We start from the raw sequence: 17,778 nt of genomic DNA, 5'->3' as shown, positions 1-17,778 counted from the left end.
TACGACTCCCCCAAACTCGGTTCCTTTCCAGGGTTCGGTAGCGGGATCAATCTGCCCATTTTCCACATATCGGGAACTATAAAAGTGTTGAAAGAGAGGTTGAGGACAGTAGTAAGGTACTCAGCTACAGGCAAATCCAGATTCTTCAACATTAATGTACAGATTCCGTCGGGGCCCAACGCTTTAGATAATTTGGCGCCACGGATGACATTCGTAACTTCGCCCACGGTAAATTGTGATGGCTGTTCATCGGCGCAGAGACCACGAATACGGCGAATGGCTACCCTCCTTGCCCTGTCACACTCGGTATGCACAATAAATTGACGGTTGAACAACCTGGCGCATCTCTTCGGATCAGTCACGGTTATTTCGTGCATAATGTTATCTAATATATCATTACGCTCATTGTAGACTGCACTATAGCTTGATTTAAATAGGGGATTATCGGCTATAATATCATATATGTGTTCGCTATTCCTTTTGACATTGATAACCAAGCTCTTTGCATGTCAGTAATTTGGCGCGGTAGTTAGGCGGCAGCTCATTGGCTAAAGCCTATATATCCGTTAACATATTTTGGTGCATTCGCCAAACTATGTTGGATCTCAAAAGTTTCTTATAAATATTTGATTATACCCGTGGATGTGACCCACCTGCAATTGAGGTGAGGCATTCAAATAAATTCGTTCTGCTAGAAGTAATTAGCAGAACTCGCATCATAGTGACCATTCACGGTCAGGGAGTTAGTTCTAACTCTATCCAAGATTTCATTTCTATTTTTAGCAAAATACATCGTGTTGCATTAGGTTGAAGGATAGGTTCAGCTCCTTGCATTTGGGTTGGAAAGTCCTAGTCTTGTTCGTCAGATTTCGTAGGGCCAGATCGAAATCCAAAGCAAAGGGCATGATCCTCAAAGCACATCATCCTCAATGGTGTGTGAATCTGCAGTATACATGTTGAAAAATATGGTTGACAAACACCTACCCTGTGGGAGCCCATTTTTAGCCACAACCTCCTCAGTAAAAACTAGGTTCAATTAAGAAATTTCTACATTCAATTACAAAATTTGATAAAATCGGTCCAATAAAGGAATTTGAGTTATAGATTAACAATTTTGCGATTTGGATTTATGATAGTCGTGAAAATAGTCTTTACTTCCGTAGCATTAATCTCTTCGATCTTCATAGTGGAATTTATAAAATTAAGTCTATTGCCTTAGGTACAGAAAATATTCCAATCAGTTTCATTAAAATAATTTGTCCTTACTTTCAGCACCATTTACTCCATATTTTTAATACCATTATAATGACATGTCAATTTCCTTTGACTTGGAAACTAGCACGGGTTACACCGCCAAGGAAGAAGGCTTTAACTTTTCAGATTATCGGCCTATTTCCACTCTTCTTGCGCTGTCTATGTAGCATGCAAGTTGACCAACTTGTACCGGAAATAGTAGGTTTGTTAAACCACTGTATCTTCTGAGGGCGATTATGGCGGAAGTACGCTTGCTTTTCCAACCTAATTGCTCGTCGGTGGGTTGGGATCTTGCCATTTCACACTCTCACGTCACAACAGTACAATTTTAATAATTTAGGGTTGCCCAAAAAGTAATTGCGGATTTTTTAAAAGAAAGTAAATGCATTTTTAATAAAACTTAGAATGAACTTTAATCAAATATACTTTTTTCTAAAGCAAGCTAAAAGTAAGAGCTGATAACTGACAGAAGAAAGAATGCAATTACAGAGTCACAAGCTGTGAAAAAAATTGTCAACGCCGACTATATGAAAAATCCGCAATTACTTTTTGGGTAACCCAATATTTGCGTACTTGCATGAGGTCGACCCTTATAGAGTACGGCCTAAATGAATGAAATGGGAAAGTAAATTCAGGGGGAAAGTTTTGTTCTGGCTGAGATGGTGTTCACCACAATTTGCCCGCCCTCCTTTCTACCTAGCTTCCTTTATAGTACTAAATCCATGGTAGACCCTTCTATGCCACGCCCCCTCTATTCTTCCGGTTAGCAGAAATCAAACGACAACGATATATTTAGCACATAGCTGCGACTAAACGACATTTATTCAACAAATATTTACCAGAAAGTTTCATTTTGAAAATGCAAAGTTTTATTTCTAATTCAGGAATTTAACATTTTTCTTATTTTTCATGAATGCGGTTTAGTTCATTTTAATTTAACAACTACGATTAAACTCAAAAGTTCAAATAGCTGGGCAAAAAAAAATAGTATCGTACCGCAAAATAACCTACAGTGAGTTTTTTCAAGTCGCAGCCAGAAATAAACAGTACAATTTTACAATAATGGAAGATTATATTGGGTTGCCCAAAAAGTAATTGCGGATTTTTCATATAGTCGGTGTTGACAAATTTTTTCACAGCTTGTGTCTCTGTAATTGTATTCTTTCTTCTGTCAGTTATCAGCTGTTACTTTTAGCTTACTTTAGAAAAAAAGTGTAAAAAAGTATATTTGATTAAAGTTCATTCTAAGTTTTATTAAAAATGCATTTACTTTCTTTAAGAAAATCCGCAACCCAATAGCTATCTATCTCAAAGAGCTAACAACAAAATATGTGGAAAAAATTCTTTTAAAAAAATGTAGCATATTTGTTGTCTTTTATGAAAGTGAAATCATATGCGAACAATTTTGTATCTAAAAAAAAACCGGAATTACTTTTATGTCTTGCTGTGCTGTAACAAAGCGAACACATTAACATACCGACATACGTACACATAGACCATAAAGTCTGCGTACATGTGACAATTTCTTTTTTAATGATTAAAAAACAACATAAAAAAATAAATAAAGTTAAGTTTTGTTGTATATGTTGTTTCTTTATATTTCTTAAATCAGAAAACAAAAATACAAGTTTGCTTTTGCTTTTTTGTTCTAACGGTACTTTTGTCTCATAAGAAGAAATTATGACAACCAAAAGTCTGCGTTCACTTTGTTTACTTCGAAAGTACCGTTACTTTTTATGAAGCTTGTTCTTATTTTTGATCAGATTCAGTTCATTATCATAACAAGTGATAGTTACACGTGTTTTTTTTTTTAATTAATAAACTTGGAAACATGGAAACTAAAGGAAAGGAAATATGCATATCTGAAAGAAAAATAATTATTAAATTGTGGAAAGAAGGACAAAGCGTTAAGAAATATTGGTGGAACAACTGGAAGAACGTATTCTTCTGTCCAGCGCGTAATTAATAATTACAAAGAAACCGGCATTATAAATTCAAAGCCTTGGCCTGGGCGTCCAAAAAAATTATCCGTTAGAGAAGAGCGCAAAGTGATTAATATGGCAAGCAACAACCCTCGTATAACATCAACCAAAATTGTTGAAAATATTAAAACAATGTTTAAAAAAAGCATCTGTGCCGAAACTGCCAGAAAAATATTACATAGAGCTGCATTTCATGGAAGAGTTGCTCGAAAAAAGCCGTATATTTCAGTCATAAACAGACAAAAGCGGATTGCATTCGCTAATACTTTCATCAATAAGCCTCCTGAATTTTGGAAACAAATTATTTTCTCCGACGAGAGCAAATTCTGTATTTTTGGCATTAAAGGTCGGCAAATAGTGTGGCGCAAGTCGGGGACTGAGCTGGAAAAACAAAATTTAGTTGGAACGGTGAAGCACGGTGATGGTGGAGATATGGTGTGGGGGTGTATGGGTGCAAGTGTAGTGGGTCAATTAGAATTTATTGAGTCCAAAATGGATAAATGGGGTTATCTCAATATATTGAAAAAAAATTTGAAACAAAGTGCTGCTAAACTAGGGTTAGCAACAACATTTTGGTTCCAACAAGATAACGATCCAAAGTATACATCGGAGGTTGTTAGGCTTTGGCTTCTATATAACACTCCAAAGCAGCTTAAAACACCACCCCAATGACCAGATCTCAATCCCATTGAGCATCTTTGGGATCTATTGAAGAAATTCGTCAGCACGTTATAACCAGCAAGGTGATGTTACGAAGTGTCATGCAGGCAGAATGGCCGAAAACAACATCTGAGGAAAAAGAGAAGTTGGTAAACTCCATGCCAAATAGACTAAGTGCAGTCTTAAAACAACGTGGCTATCCTACCAAATATTAGGAATGTGTTAATATGCTTTTAATTTGTGTTTAAATAACTCTTTTGTTTATTTTTAATTACTGAACGCAGACTTTGTGGTGCTTATATTTAATTGTTATCATATTTAAATCGGTTTAGAGTGAAAGTGCTTAACCAAACTTAGAATTTTGTTTTCTAAAATAAAAGTTTGCCAGGTGAACGCAGACTTTATGGGCTATGTGTATGTACCACAACAGCTGAGTTATACTGGGTCAATGACCGCAGAGATTGTACATTTGGTTTTTAAATTCTACCGTCTCCGATGGGAAAGTAATGGAGTTATTTTCTTTATCAAAAGTAGCAAATTTTATGCATTTGGTTTTTAAATTCTACAGTCTCCGATGGGAAAGTAATGGAGTTATTTTCTTTATCAAAATTAGCAAACATCCGCCAGTATTGTTGATAAAAGTTAAATTAACACTTGACAAGGATTTAATTTTGTTTAATTTATGTATTTGCTATGTAAAGTGTGTATACGAAATGGTCACGGCTCCACTAAACTAGTTGTGATGCTGTAGGCACAAAATACATAGCTGCAGCAGTGTCTTTAAAACTTGTAGGCGTTTGTTGTTGGGCGGTAGATTTCAGCTGTATATGCGTGACTATTTCGTATGCATTCGCTCGGAAGCAATCTTATTATTTCCTTTTTGTTTGTAACTTTATGTTAAAGACATTCCAGACAAATATTCGAATTTAAATATTTAGGTTATTAATTTTTTGGACAAAGTTCTCTCAGAAGGTTAACGATTCTTCGTAACATTCTAAGAGAGCGAGTCCCATAGGTAATATAAAAAGAATAAGAGAGTTAAAATCACTTACTTTGTAGCTCGAATCGCTCGTTGAAAGGCCTTTCATTGCGATTGATATACTAAGCTGCATGCAATGCTCTGATGTTTTTCCTCCTTAAGGGGCTTTGTAAATACAAAAAAAACTTTATGTATGTACGGATGTACATATAATTCTTTTTATCACTTGTCTGCATGTAATCTTTTGCTATTACAACAAGGGAAATGCAAATTGAGATATATTTCGTTCGCGAAACCTAATTTACTTAGAATTTACTTATTTCAAAATTGCGAACACTGACATTTCGCTTTCATTAATATCCACAAAGTGCTCTTAATAATTATGTTCTTTTTACCTTAAATAATATGAGCTAAAGTGTTTTTTCCTTATGTTAAGCTCAAAGTGTAGGAGTTAAACAAAAATATAAAAATCACACACTGGTCTCTTTCTCGCACAATAGAACCTAAGTGAATATAATTTTAACGTCCGACACTTGAAATTTATTGGACACCGCACAGCCTTCAAATTTTAAGGCTAAGGGTAGGCCAAAGGCTTTCACAAAAAGAAAAATCTCCTCGAGACATTAAAAAAATATGATTTTCAGGGAGGTGATTCCTCTGTTTCCTTATTAACCACACTGTACCGGGGGGTATGCCGAATACAAAACTTCACAACGGCAGAAATAAACGGACCGATCACAGCGAAGCCAATCGATAGTGAAGGGAGCAAACACCTGATGGCCACAGACTCCAAAATTGAAGAGGGAAAATACATAACGTCATCACCAGGAAGGAATAAGAGATTTTAGACACACGCTTACCAAGAAAATTTCAATTCTCTGACCAGCTAAAAATATTAACAAAATCCATGCATAATGCATAAAATTTCCTCCGTGGCGAAAAAAGTTGTTAATGCAGCCTATAAAACAAAAGGAATTTTCCTTAAAAAAAAAAAATAAAAATACGGCAAACACTCGCGTGAATTATTATTTTAACTTACTTCAAACGAAAAAGTCGTGCAATCTAAATTGGATTCTAAATTCACTCCATGAACTTGATAATTTCTTTGACAAAATCGCAAAACTATAGCGAATAGCAAGTTCTGGCCGTGGAGATCACTGTGAACTGAAAAGACATACTGTCCCCTTATCCAGATGCTCTTAAATGCTCAGGTCACTTTCAAAACTTTACACAATTCTGTGTATTCCAAGTCGAATATGGCTACCAAGGCAAAACTGAGTTTAGGAACAGTGCAAAAATGTGAAACAAACTCTCAGCCAGATACATCATCCATATTTCCATTTGCACTGGCAATGGGGAATCATTCGTCAAATTTTAGTACAAAAAAGGGGGAAAAATTATTTAAAAATATAGAAAAAAATTACCTTCACCGAGATTTGAACATGGGCCTCCGGATTACTAAGCGGATGCAACTATAAGTACCTGCAGCGGCTAAGCACTCTATCCTGCCTCACTCCTACAGTGGAGTGCAAACAAAACAAAATAGTTTGTGGTGGCAAAAAAAGGTCGAGAAAGTAAGACAAATACATGTCTTACGCACACATCGAAACACCGGAAATTAAATAACACATCTACAAGCGCTCTCTAGATCTTTGAAATTTTTATTAAAGACCAATTAATTGACCACCTTAATCATTTTGCTTTAGTTGCCTCCTGTCAATCTGGCTTCAGGAAATTTCATAGCACGCTTGTTTGTTTATTTGTTTTCAGTTTCACATAAACAAGAATTTAAATCTTATAATTATAGCATGCGACTTTTGTTGTAATAATAAGATTGTTACAAAAGTTGATTTAATAATAAAATTTGTGTTGATAAAAATCGCATTTAACAAAAAAAAAAATAGATAAGATAATTAAACAAGTAACCAAAATAATAAATCAGTTTCCTGTCATAAGTAGACATTTTTAACATAAATACAAGGTAACAAAATTATTAGACATATTCATATAAAATTTTAATCCTTAAAAGCAATAAATTGCCAATAAATTGAATATGAGGAGTCAAAGAGTTCCAAAGACGAATAGCATTGTAGAAAAATTGCCATCCAGATATCAGGAGACGATAGCGAATGGGTACTATTACAATTCTTCTGCTAGATCTACCAATTTTAAGTTTGGCGTGAAGATTTTCAGGAGTTCTGTTGTACACTAACTTATGTATCATTAAAAGTGTTCTTATAAAAATTAAATCGCCGAATGCGTTACAATGCAACTTTTTTGTAAAAGTTGAAACACTTGCATATCTCTTTTGGCATATCTTATTATCGTGTTATGCGCCATTTCCAACCGATTTCTGCTTCTCGATTCACATTGGCTAAACAACTCACAGCCATATTGGAGCATAGGTACAAGATATGATTTCGCTAAAAGGGATCTGATGTTCTGTGGTGTGTATGAATGTATTTCATATAGTGTTCTTAACATTCCGAAGATTTTGTCTGTTACTGATATGATATGGTCCTTCCTTGTTAGGGTTTGATTAATAATTACACCAAGATTTTTTGCTTTATATACCTGTTTGCGTATAACGTTATTTCCAATTTGCACAGGGCAGCGGTTTGAAAAAGTAATGAACTTTGATTTGTTTGGATTTATGTGCAGTTTGTAATAAATAAAATAAAATATCTATGAAATACGTAACCAACACGCAGGGGATGTCCCCTATATATGCAGTGCGTTGCGTTGGCAATTAGGAAAGTTAAGGGTTGGAGGGGGGGAAAGAAGGAGTAGTGTTTATTGATATTAGTTTTAATTTCTGAACGTCAATGTCGGTGGGAAAGACATTAGCTTCCTGGCAAGTCTTGTATTCCTGGTGAACATCCTTACGTCAGGGAATAGAAGACGAATATCCCTGGAACATGCGCTCTATAAAAATAACGATAGAGCTATACAACGCTACCCAAATTCCGAAGATGTTCAAGAGAAGCAATAGAGTTGGATACCTTACTGTCCCCAATCAACACCATCGCTCTCCGTTGAACCCGGTCAAGTAGCTCCAAGGATAATTTTGGAGCTCCTGCCCATATATGAGAGTTATATTCCATCCTCGGCCTGATATAGGTAGTATAGATATTGAGAAGATCAAAACAGGTGAAATATTTCTTGCACCGCTAAAGAAAGCCCAAACACTTGAATGCTTCTTTCGACACTTCGAATACGTGTTTTGACCAACGGACATCACATTGTATCTTCATGCCCAGAACATCAAGAGGATCTGACTGTTCAATATCTATACCGTCGATAGATATCGACGATTGAAGTGGGTCAGTGAATCGCTTGTGAGACAAGAAACAGCACTGCGTCTTCTGTGCGTTAATGTTTACTCTCTTCATTCTACCTCATTCGGAAATGGCCAACAAATTCTGGGAGAGCGTCTCATCCATAATGCTCCTCCTGTCCACAATTTCTTGAGGACTGGAGGCGACTATGATCGAATGAACATGAATGACACAGACTATTGTCATCGGCAAATGAGTAGAATGGATTCGAAGTCTGACCTAATAGATCGTCAATGAAAATAAGAAAAAGGGAAGGGGAAAGGACAGAGCCTTGTGGCACACCAACGGTCAATGTATATTCATCTGATGAGAACCCATCTACAAAAACTCGTATAGTGCGATCTCTGAGAAAGCTCGATATAAAACGAACGAAGTAATTACCGACTCTCTCTTTGTGACCATCTATCATTCGTTGCCTTTCGGGCTTGGTCTTGAAAACTTAGCTTACATGTCGTTAGAGGCATTCCCACAGATTCCAGTTTCCCTGAAATGTGTAACGTTGTTCCTAGTCTTGCAAGCTCGTCCGCTTTAGGTTAGGTTGAAAAGAGGGTGCGGATATTAATCCGTCCTATGCCACTATAGACATACACCTAAGCCAGTAATCGGCTTGTTGTGCGTTTTAAATACTAAAAAAGTAACCTCGAAAAAGCAAATCTAAGTTAGGAATTCCGTACTACTTGCAAAATCATTGTTTCCATGCCACGCCCCTAAGTCAGTTCCAGACTGGTATTGTGTCCCCACCTAAGTGCCAATATCTGTTAGACGTGAAAGCCTGGCAATGCCATAGGAAATGCTCCAACATCTCATCAGCTTCCTCGCATGCTCTACACATGCTATCACTTGCCGCACCGGTTTTAAATAGGTGAGCTCGTAGTCCAATGTGTCCCGTTATGATACCGAAAGCTATACTGACATCCTTCTTACTTCCTTTCAGTAATAACCTTGTCTTCTCACGATCTGGACCTCCCCGTAGGATATTCGCCGTTCTACCGACCATTTCACTGTTCCAGAGGGTTACATGTGCATTCGTCGGACTGCGTCGACCCGATAGGCTTCGGGTTAACCAAGTTTATTGACGGCAGTTCTCTGTCCTTCACAACCAAATCGTCTGCTTTCTCATTCCCAGTTACTCCGCTATGGTCAAAAAATGTTCATACTAAACGTCCTAGCGTTAACACCACACCACCTCACGCATTATGTGATCGCCCGGATCTCCGCCTGGTCAGGCAATCTAAAACAGATGTCAGTCCCTGGGTTCTCAATGTAGACCCCAGGCCCACTCTAACATTGATCCATCCGTGTTACATGATCTTCCAGATGGCTATACTAGGGTTCCATCAATCCAAGTTAATGCAGCTGGCAGCAGTGCTTCGCAGTCGACCTGAAGTCTCGTCTCAGTTATCCGATCGGAAACCTCTTCCATTCCTTTCAGGTTTCCTATCGTCGCCTCGATTATACCGCGAGGGTATGAGCTGCTCCCATCCTCAATCCATTCACCCGTCGCCTTTCGTCTCAAAACCGCGGTGGCTGCCTCGCACTTTATATGTATGTCTATTGGTTTGATATATAGAACAGTCTCCAGTGCCCTAGTGGGCGTGGTCCTCATCTCTCCGCCTATGACAAGACAAAATAAAATAAGACATCAACAGTGCCGTAATGATATTCTTGTATATGGTCTTCCTCCTAATGTTGAACCAATCGCCATGGCTCAAAACATCTCAAAAGCGGTTGGCGTCATCCTGAGAGTTGAAGACTTGAGCAGTTGTTTTTGGCTGGGGATGAACAAGAAAACATTGTTAATAAAATTCTGTTCTGCCATCAAAAGGGATGAAGTGATGAAGAAATATTTTGCTAAAAAAGACTTAAATTCTAATCAAATACTCCCAACTGATATCGAGTCCCGGGTGTATTTGAATGAAAATCTTTCCCCAGCTGCAATTAAGCCCAAAAATATCTGTCGGGACCTACAGAAGAAAAAAGAAAATAAAAGCTTTCGTCTAATTGCATCTATCCCGGCTGCTAATATTATTCATAAAAACGGTTCTAAATCGTTTGCAAGTTAAAGCAAATTTCCTCTCTGGCTGGTGAAAATGGAGAAGATGAAAATTTAATTAGGCGACAGTTGGGCCGGAGAAGCAATTCGCCAACTATTGCTATTTCCTCTACACCGGCATTTGGCACTCCTCATGCAGTCATGTAAACAAATTATAAAGTTTTGGTTGAGTGGGTGGGTTAGTATACCAGGTTAACATTTATGTATTTTGTTACGTGATTGATACAAAACTCTTTTCATAAAATTTTCTAGATAAGGTAGGGAGGGAGGGTTAGTTGTCGAATTATTGGACTCTTGTTCAATAATTAGACTTTGGAGAGCAGAGAAATGCAGGAGAATGCGAGAGTGAACTAGATACATTGACAGACAACCACTTACAGAAATATAATTTGGGTAGGAGAGACAAATTTCTTCTAAGCACAGTGGGGGAAACTGGAAAATTTTTAAAGGAAAACGAGGAGATTTTAATATTGAGCGCAGATAAAGGAGGAAAAACTAGTGATGAAAAAGGGAGATTATGGCGCGAAAATGCACCTTAGGGAACATCTGCACGTATAGACGACTAAAAAGAGACCCAACATCAGGAATTCAAATCAAAATCAACATTGTGGACACCCTTTTTAATCAAAACATAATAAACACGACGATAAGAACAAGTTATTGAGTAAAACTGCGTACGCTTCAAGGATATATGGACTACCAAAAATCCATAAAACAGACACACCACTTACCCCTACCACTCCCCTATATACGGATTATCCAAATACATCACAGAGATATTACACAATGTTACGAAGGACTCAATATACAACATAAAGGACGGAATAGAATTCAAAACGAGAATCAACGACCAAGAGATTAAAGACACGGAATTACTAGTCTCGTTCGACGTTGAATCCTTGTTCCCCAGTGTTCCTGTCAATCTGGCAATATCGACAATAACGGAGAAATGGACAATTATTCAAGAATATACAAAAATTCCAATAGATTTACTTATAGAGATGGTAAACTTATGTACAAAGGATTCCAGATACTTTATGTATGATGACAGGTTTTATGAACAGAAAAAGGGCATGCCAAGGGGTCTCCATTATCGCCGATAGTAGCAGACATAATCCTGGAGGAACTACTAGACACTTGACCAAATATGTAGATGACATATTTTGCATAATCGACAAGAATGAAGTAGAAAACAGACTCCGAATATTGAATTCATTCAATTAACAGATCCAATTTACAATGGAATGTCAAACAAATGGCATGTTATCCTACCTCGACACAATACTCCAAAGGAAAGGCAATCTGTTGCTCGATTGGTACCAACATGAAATAGCATCAGGGAGACTCATTAACTTCTATTCAAAGCATCTAAGGAGGATAAAAATCAACACTGCCACAAATTTTATCTATAGGGTCTTCAAATTAAGTGACAAATCCTTCCACATCGAAAATGAGATTAGAATTCTTAACATAATAAAGAAAAATGATTTCCCAAGAAAAACGGTAACAGATCTAATAAAGCACGTGAAGAATAAAAAGGACAACGATACGAAGGAACTTACCCCAAGAATTTATAAAAGGACAACATATATTTCAGGCTTTTCAGAGAGATTTGGTTATTCCAACATTTACAACAAAGACTCATACCAACTGGCACTAAAAAGCGGCAATACCGTCAACAACCTATTTAGCAAGACTAAAACCAGGATAAGGAAAGAGGAAAAATCGAACATGGTACACAAGACAAGCTGCGATGGGGACAGGTCCAATATATGCCCAATGGCATATATTGGCACTACAAAAACAAAACTGAAGACAAGGGTTTCCGCTCATAAATCGGATCAAAAGGCAAATGAAAAGCCTTTAGAACAGAAGACTGAACTCACAGCCCACTGTGCAACTTGAGGACATGTACCAAATTTCAAGGACGTCAAGATATTAGCCCAAGAACCTAACTACAAAAGAGGATACACATTAGAAATGCTGAACATAATTAACACGCCAACTACCGAACGTATGAGCTACAAAACGGATACAGACCACTGTGCACCAATATATAGAAACTTAATCCAAAAATATAAGCAATAGACTAATATAAGCAATAGACTAATATAAGCAATAGAGAATAAGCTTCAGTCATTCTTGTGTGGTGTAAGAAATAAGTTCACTTGTTTTAAAATGTAATTTCTGTTTCAAACGTTAAATTTTAATCAAATTCATATTTTGTTTCTGTGCTTTTTTTTAATTCTGTTTTATGGTACTATAATCTTTTTAGTTATCCATTCCCATATGAAGATTACCGGCGGTAATCGAAATATTGGAAGAATTTAAAATAAAAAAACACCGACATCTGTTTTTAATAATTGTACATGACTTCAAGCCGAACTATCCACGAAATTATAATCATATAATAATATAATTTATAATCATATAATAAAAATTAATTTAGGAGACTTTAACTGTAATATTTTAGATTCTAGAAAGTATGTGTGTCTTAAGCTATCATTAACTCGCTGCAATCTTTCCGTCCTCCACAACAACATTCCTACGCACTACGACTTAGTTCGAAACTCTCTATCTCTTATTGATTACACTCTTGTTAGTTGGACCGACTCCGTGATTCAGAGCAGCCAGTTCAACTTTTGCAAAAGCATTCACGATTTTGCAATATCGACTGCCTACCAGCGGTAATACTTTTTTCAAATCTTTTCGTGCTAACGTTTACTTTATTGACAAGAAAGTTTAGTAAATGATATATTGCTTACTGACTTTTCGTCAATTTACTATACTAATGATATGAACAGCTATCAATTTTAAATGAAAAACTCTATATTTGGTTTAACAGGCATGTTCCTGAGAAAACGAAAATAATTAGATATGGCAAACCAAAATGGTACAATAATAATGATGTGCGGCTAGCTATTCTTAACAGAGAATTGGCATATCGCGCTTCTATTGAAGAACCCTCTGCCAGTAATGACTTGCGGCATAAGAGATATAAGGCTATGGCTCGTAATAATATAAGAAAGGTTAAACGTACACATATTCGAGAGAATTGTTACACATATTCGAGAGAATTGTGGTTTAAAATACGCTCTACCGGCAGTCTTGATTCAGTTATATGTGATAGCAACTGTGATCCTTGTTTGTTGAATAATTATTTTACATCTTCTACTTCTAACTACGTACCTGATCTTAGCCAAATAAATAGTACTTACTCTGATAGCTGTAACAACACCCTTAACTTTAGAAATATATATCCGGACGAATTACAATGTGCAATAATTAGAATTAAGTCGAATGCTTTGGGAACTGATGGTATACCTATTCGATTTATTAAGTTATTCTTACCTTATATTCAGCAGCATATACTTAATTTTTTTAATACTATCCTAATGATGAATGTCTTTCCTGTTTCATGGAAATTAGCTAGAGTTACTCCCCTACGAAAAAAGACACTACCGGTCAAAGTTTTTCTAATTATCGTCCGATCTCCATTCTTCCAGCATTATCGAAGGTATTTGAAAAAATAATAAGGGATCAACTTGTGGATCATTTTAATCGTTTTTCATTGATTGACCCTTGTCAAACGGGTTTTACAAAACACCACAGTATCACATCTCTTATGGTCAAACTTACTGATGAGATCAAACGTGCAAGGCAATCCCTGTACTCTTGCCGCACTTGACCTCAGCAAAGCTTTCGATTCTGTTGACCATGACATTCTTTTTTTTTTAAACTCTTTAACAATTTCAATTTGTCACATACCTCTTTTAGACTTCTTATGTCATTTTTGTCAAATCGCTCGCATTATGTAGTCTGCCATGATCGTGTTTCTAATGTTAATTCTATTTCTACTGGTGTACCCCAAGGTTCTGTCTTGGGACCTGTTTTGTTTATGCTCTATATTAATGACGTTCGTTCTTGTGTACAACATGTAGACTTAGCAATATATGCCGATGATTTTCAGTTGTTAAGTACAACTGATTCCGATACGTTAGAAAGTTGCATCTCGAACCTTGATGAAGATATTGGACGAGTTTGTCAATGGGCTCGGTAAAACAAAATGCGTGGAATTCAATAGCTCACGTCATCAAAACTCTCCTCAAAATATTATTGTTCAAAACAATGTTGTCACTTCGACTGATACTATGACCTCATTGGGCTTTGTAATTGATGCGGATATTGTATTCTCCTTGCACATTGCACATACATATCTGCTCCAAACTAAACTTTATACTTAAAAAGCTCTACAATTTGAATGTTATTTTATCCACACAAATAAAATATATGCTGGCTCATTCGTTGCTGATGCCTCATATATTGTATGGTGCTGAGGTATATTCCGGATTCAATAGGACCAATCTGCTTAGGCTTCAGAAGTGTTTCCATAGCATACTACGGTTTGTTTACGGTCGTCGTTATAGACGAGACTTCGAATACTTTGCGAAATGTTCCTTTGAGCACTTTCTCAATATTAGATGCCTCTGCTTTTTCTTCAATATCCTTAAGTACCGTGAACCCAGTTACCTTCTTCCTTGCGTTCAATTCTTGCATTCAACCCGGAACTCTCAAATTCGTATTGAATTCATGTTGTATTTGAAAGATCATTTGTCTAGTCTAGTCTTAAAAACATCTCAGTGTGTAAGCAAACTTTTAAGTCTAAGCTAATCCAACATTTCTTGCAGGCAACTCAATTGAATTCATTTTCATCACTGATGATATCTCACATTTGCTGCTTTTTCTTGGTGTTTGAACGGATAATTGTGCGTTAGACTATGTTACTAATTTTTTTTTTAAAAAACTATTTTTTTAAACTCAATAAATTTGATAGTTATTTATTTAAGTGATAGTATTATATTAGATTTTAATATTGATTTTTGTATTATTAAAACCTGAAAATGTTCCAATCTATCAATGTAAAGCCCGGGTGGGCGATGTTTGATTAATAAAAAATAAATGAAAGAATGTTCTCTGAACCTGTTGTATTATCCTTACATTGCACTTCTTCTCCATCGCAGTCCACCAAACTACTAAGACGTAAGTAAGTATTGGTCTTATCACGCTCCTGTGCAGACAGTGGAATATCCTCGGATTCAGGCCCCATTTCGAGCCTACAGCCCGTCTACATAGTGCTCAACATCTGCGAGCCTTCACGGTACGCTCCTGAATGTGACACTTCCAATTCAGTTTCCTGTCCAAGATCACACCTAAGTATTTGACCTTGACCTTGTCAGATATCGAAATTGTTCTATTGAGGAAACGTGGTGCGTCAAATTGGCCCTCCTTCGTCTTCCTTGTGAACAGACAGATTTCAGTCTTCTCTGGGTTAATATTGAGACCCCTAGGTCTAGACCAGTCGTGTGTCATCTGCAAGATCCCTTCGGCCCTTATGCATAGCTGGTTCGGATCCTTCCCCTTAGAAGTATTATTACATCGTCTGCGTAGCAGACGGGTTCATCTCCTTCCTCAGTCAGCATCCGTAATAGGTCATTTGTGGTGGTCACCCATATTTATGTCATGGGACAAACAATTTATCCACCTGTTCCTTAGCATATATTTTATTCAGTCTCTAAAGACCGTGTCCACCCGATACTGGTCTAAGGATTGGATCAGTGTGTCGATCCGCACATTATAAAAAGCCCCCCTCGATTTCTATGCATACCGGCAGTATATACTTTTTGGCATCGAAGGATTCTTCTATTTTACGGGCAGTCTCCTCCGTCCTTCTCTTGACATAGGCATGCTATTTGTATTTGAGCAGTTCGCTGGATGCCCTACTCTTTATCGTGGTGTCCACAATATGTTCCATGATTTTGGTGTCGCATAACTCGCCTTGCCGGGCTTAGGTATAAATACTACCCTTGTCTCCTGCCAGGCTTTCGGAGTATATGCAAGTCCCAGACACGCTATGAAAATATTGCCCAGGTAGTCTGCCTCCTTCTGTAGTAACGCCGAAAATATTCCATCAGGTCCGGGTGACTTAAATGGTTTTAAGCTCCTAAAGGATTTCTTCACCATAAATTCTATAATGATAAGCCTTCGATCAACATCATTATTCCAAGATTCCGTTGTCTCCGTGAGTCCCGTCGTATCCTGTGAAATAAGGGTTTTCATTAAAAGCCTCAACATGTCCTCTGTTGTCTCTGCTCTCACTCAACCGTCAATTTATTGTGCATCCCGAGTGTGACAGGGCTAGGAGGAATGCCGTTCGTCGTATCCGTGTGGTGATCCCGCTACTGAACCCTGGAAAGGAACCGAGTTTGGGGGAGACGTACAGACCGATCTCCTTTCTCTCACCAGCAGCAAAGACGCTTGAGGAATTACTCCTCCCAAGCCACGTAAGAGAATTTTCATTCGCCGAGCATCAACATGGATTCCGAAAACTGCATAGCACAACAACTGCTTTGCATACCATCACCGCGCACATTTGCCGTGGCTTCAATCAGCCAAGGCCAAGTTATAACACGGTCCTCGTGACACTGGAAGGCATTAGACACGATCAGCCGTGCCAAACTATTTGAGGACATCGCCCACACGTGCCTCCAGCCAGGCCTGAAACGCTGGGTCGCATATTATTTATGTGGTCATATGTGGAATTTAGGGATAAGTTCGGATATTTGCGATAGGTTGAACGTCACGAACGAACTTGCCTCAAGAAATCTGAAGATATTTGGCACCAAATCTTCAGCCACATTGTTCACTATAAATACGCGTGAGGTGAATACTGAGCTGACTGTGATGGTCAGTGGAGAAATGATTCCGACCAACAAGTGTCCCAAAAAACTTGGCGTCACATTTGACAGCACATACACATTCTCCCCACATGCCAATGCAATTTGCGATAATGCCAAAAGTAGAAACAAGGTCCTCAAGTCACTTGCTGGCAGCATTTGGGGTGTTGAAAAAGAAACCTTTTTATCCGCATACAAAGCAATTGGCCAGTCTGCGGTAAGTTATGCAGCGCCAGTGTGGTCTCTGTCATTATGCCGCCTTTCGAAGTGCGATGGGCTGTCTCCTCGTTCTCATGTGGACCACCTCCATCAGGAGACAAAGATCCTACCAAAGATAGGTATCCACGGCCCAGAAACCTTAAGGTAGATCTACATGATCTAGAGCGTGAGGTTCAGCGCTACAAGAGAGAACCTCTAGATCAAGCGACATATCAAGCGGGTCTAGACAACATTCATGCAGACACGGTAGCAGATGCGGTAAATAGCTACCGGGTGAGTGTAGTTCTGAAGAACAGCGGTCTCCCATTGCACCTGAAGAAATTTACCTCCCCCGGCAAACCGGAGTAGTTCTGGCTCAATTACATTCCAGCTCCTACAGAGCAAGGATTGATGCCGACGTATGTCCCGATTGTAACCAGGAACCGCACGATAAACATAACCTGTTTAACTGCCCAGCCAGATCCAGATCCCTCTGGACGCATCCCATCTTAGTCCCAGAGTTCATGGATCTGGACACTCAACAGAATCAAGCTGACGAAAGATAGAACACAACAAACTG

This window comes from Stomoxys calcitrans, chromosome 1 (genome assembly GCF_963082655.1).
Source record: "Stomoxys calcitrans chromosome 1, idStoCalc2.1, whole genome shotgun sequence".
NCBI lineage: Eukaryota > Metazoa > Arthropoda > Insecta > Diptera > Muscidae > Stomoxys > Stomoxys calcitrans.
This window is presented reverse-complemented; position numbering follows the sequence as displayed.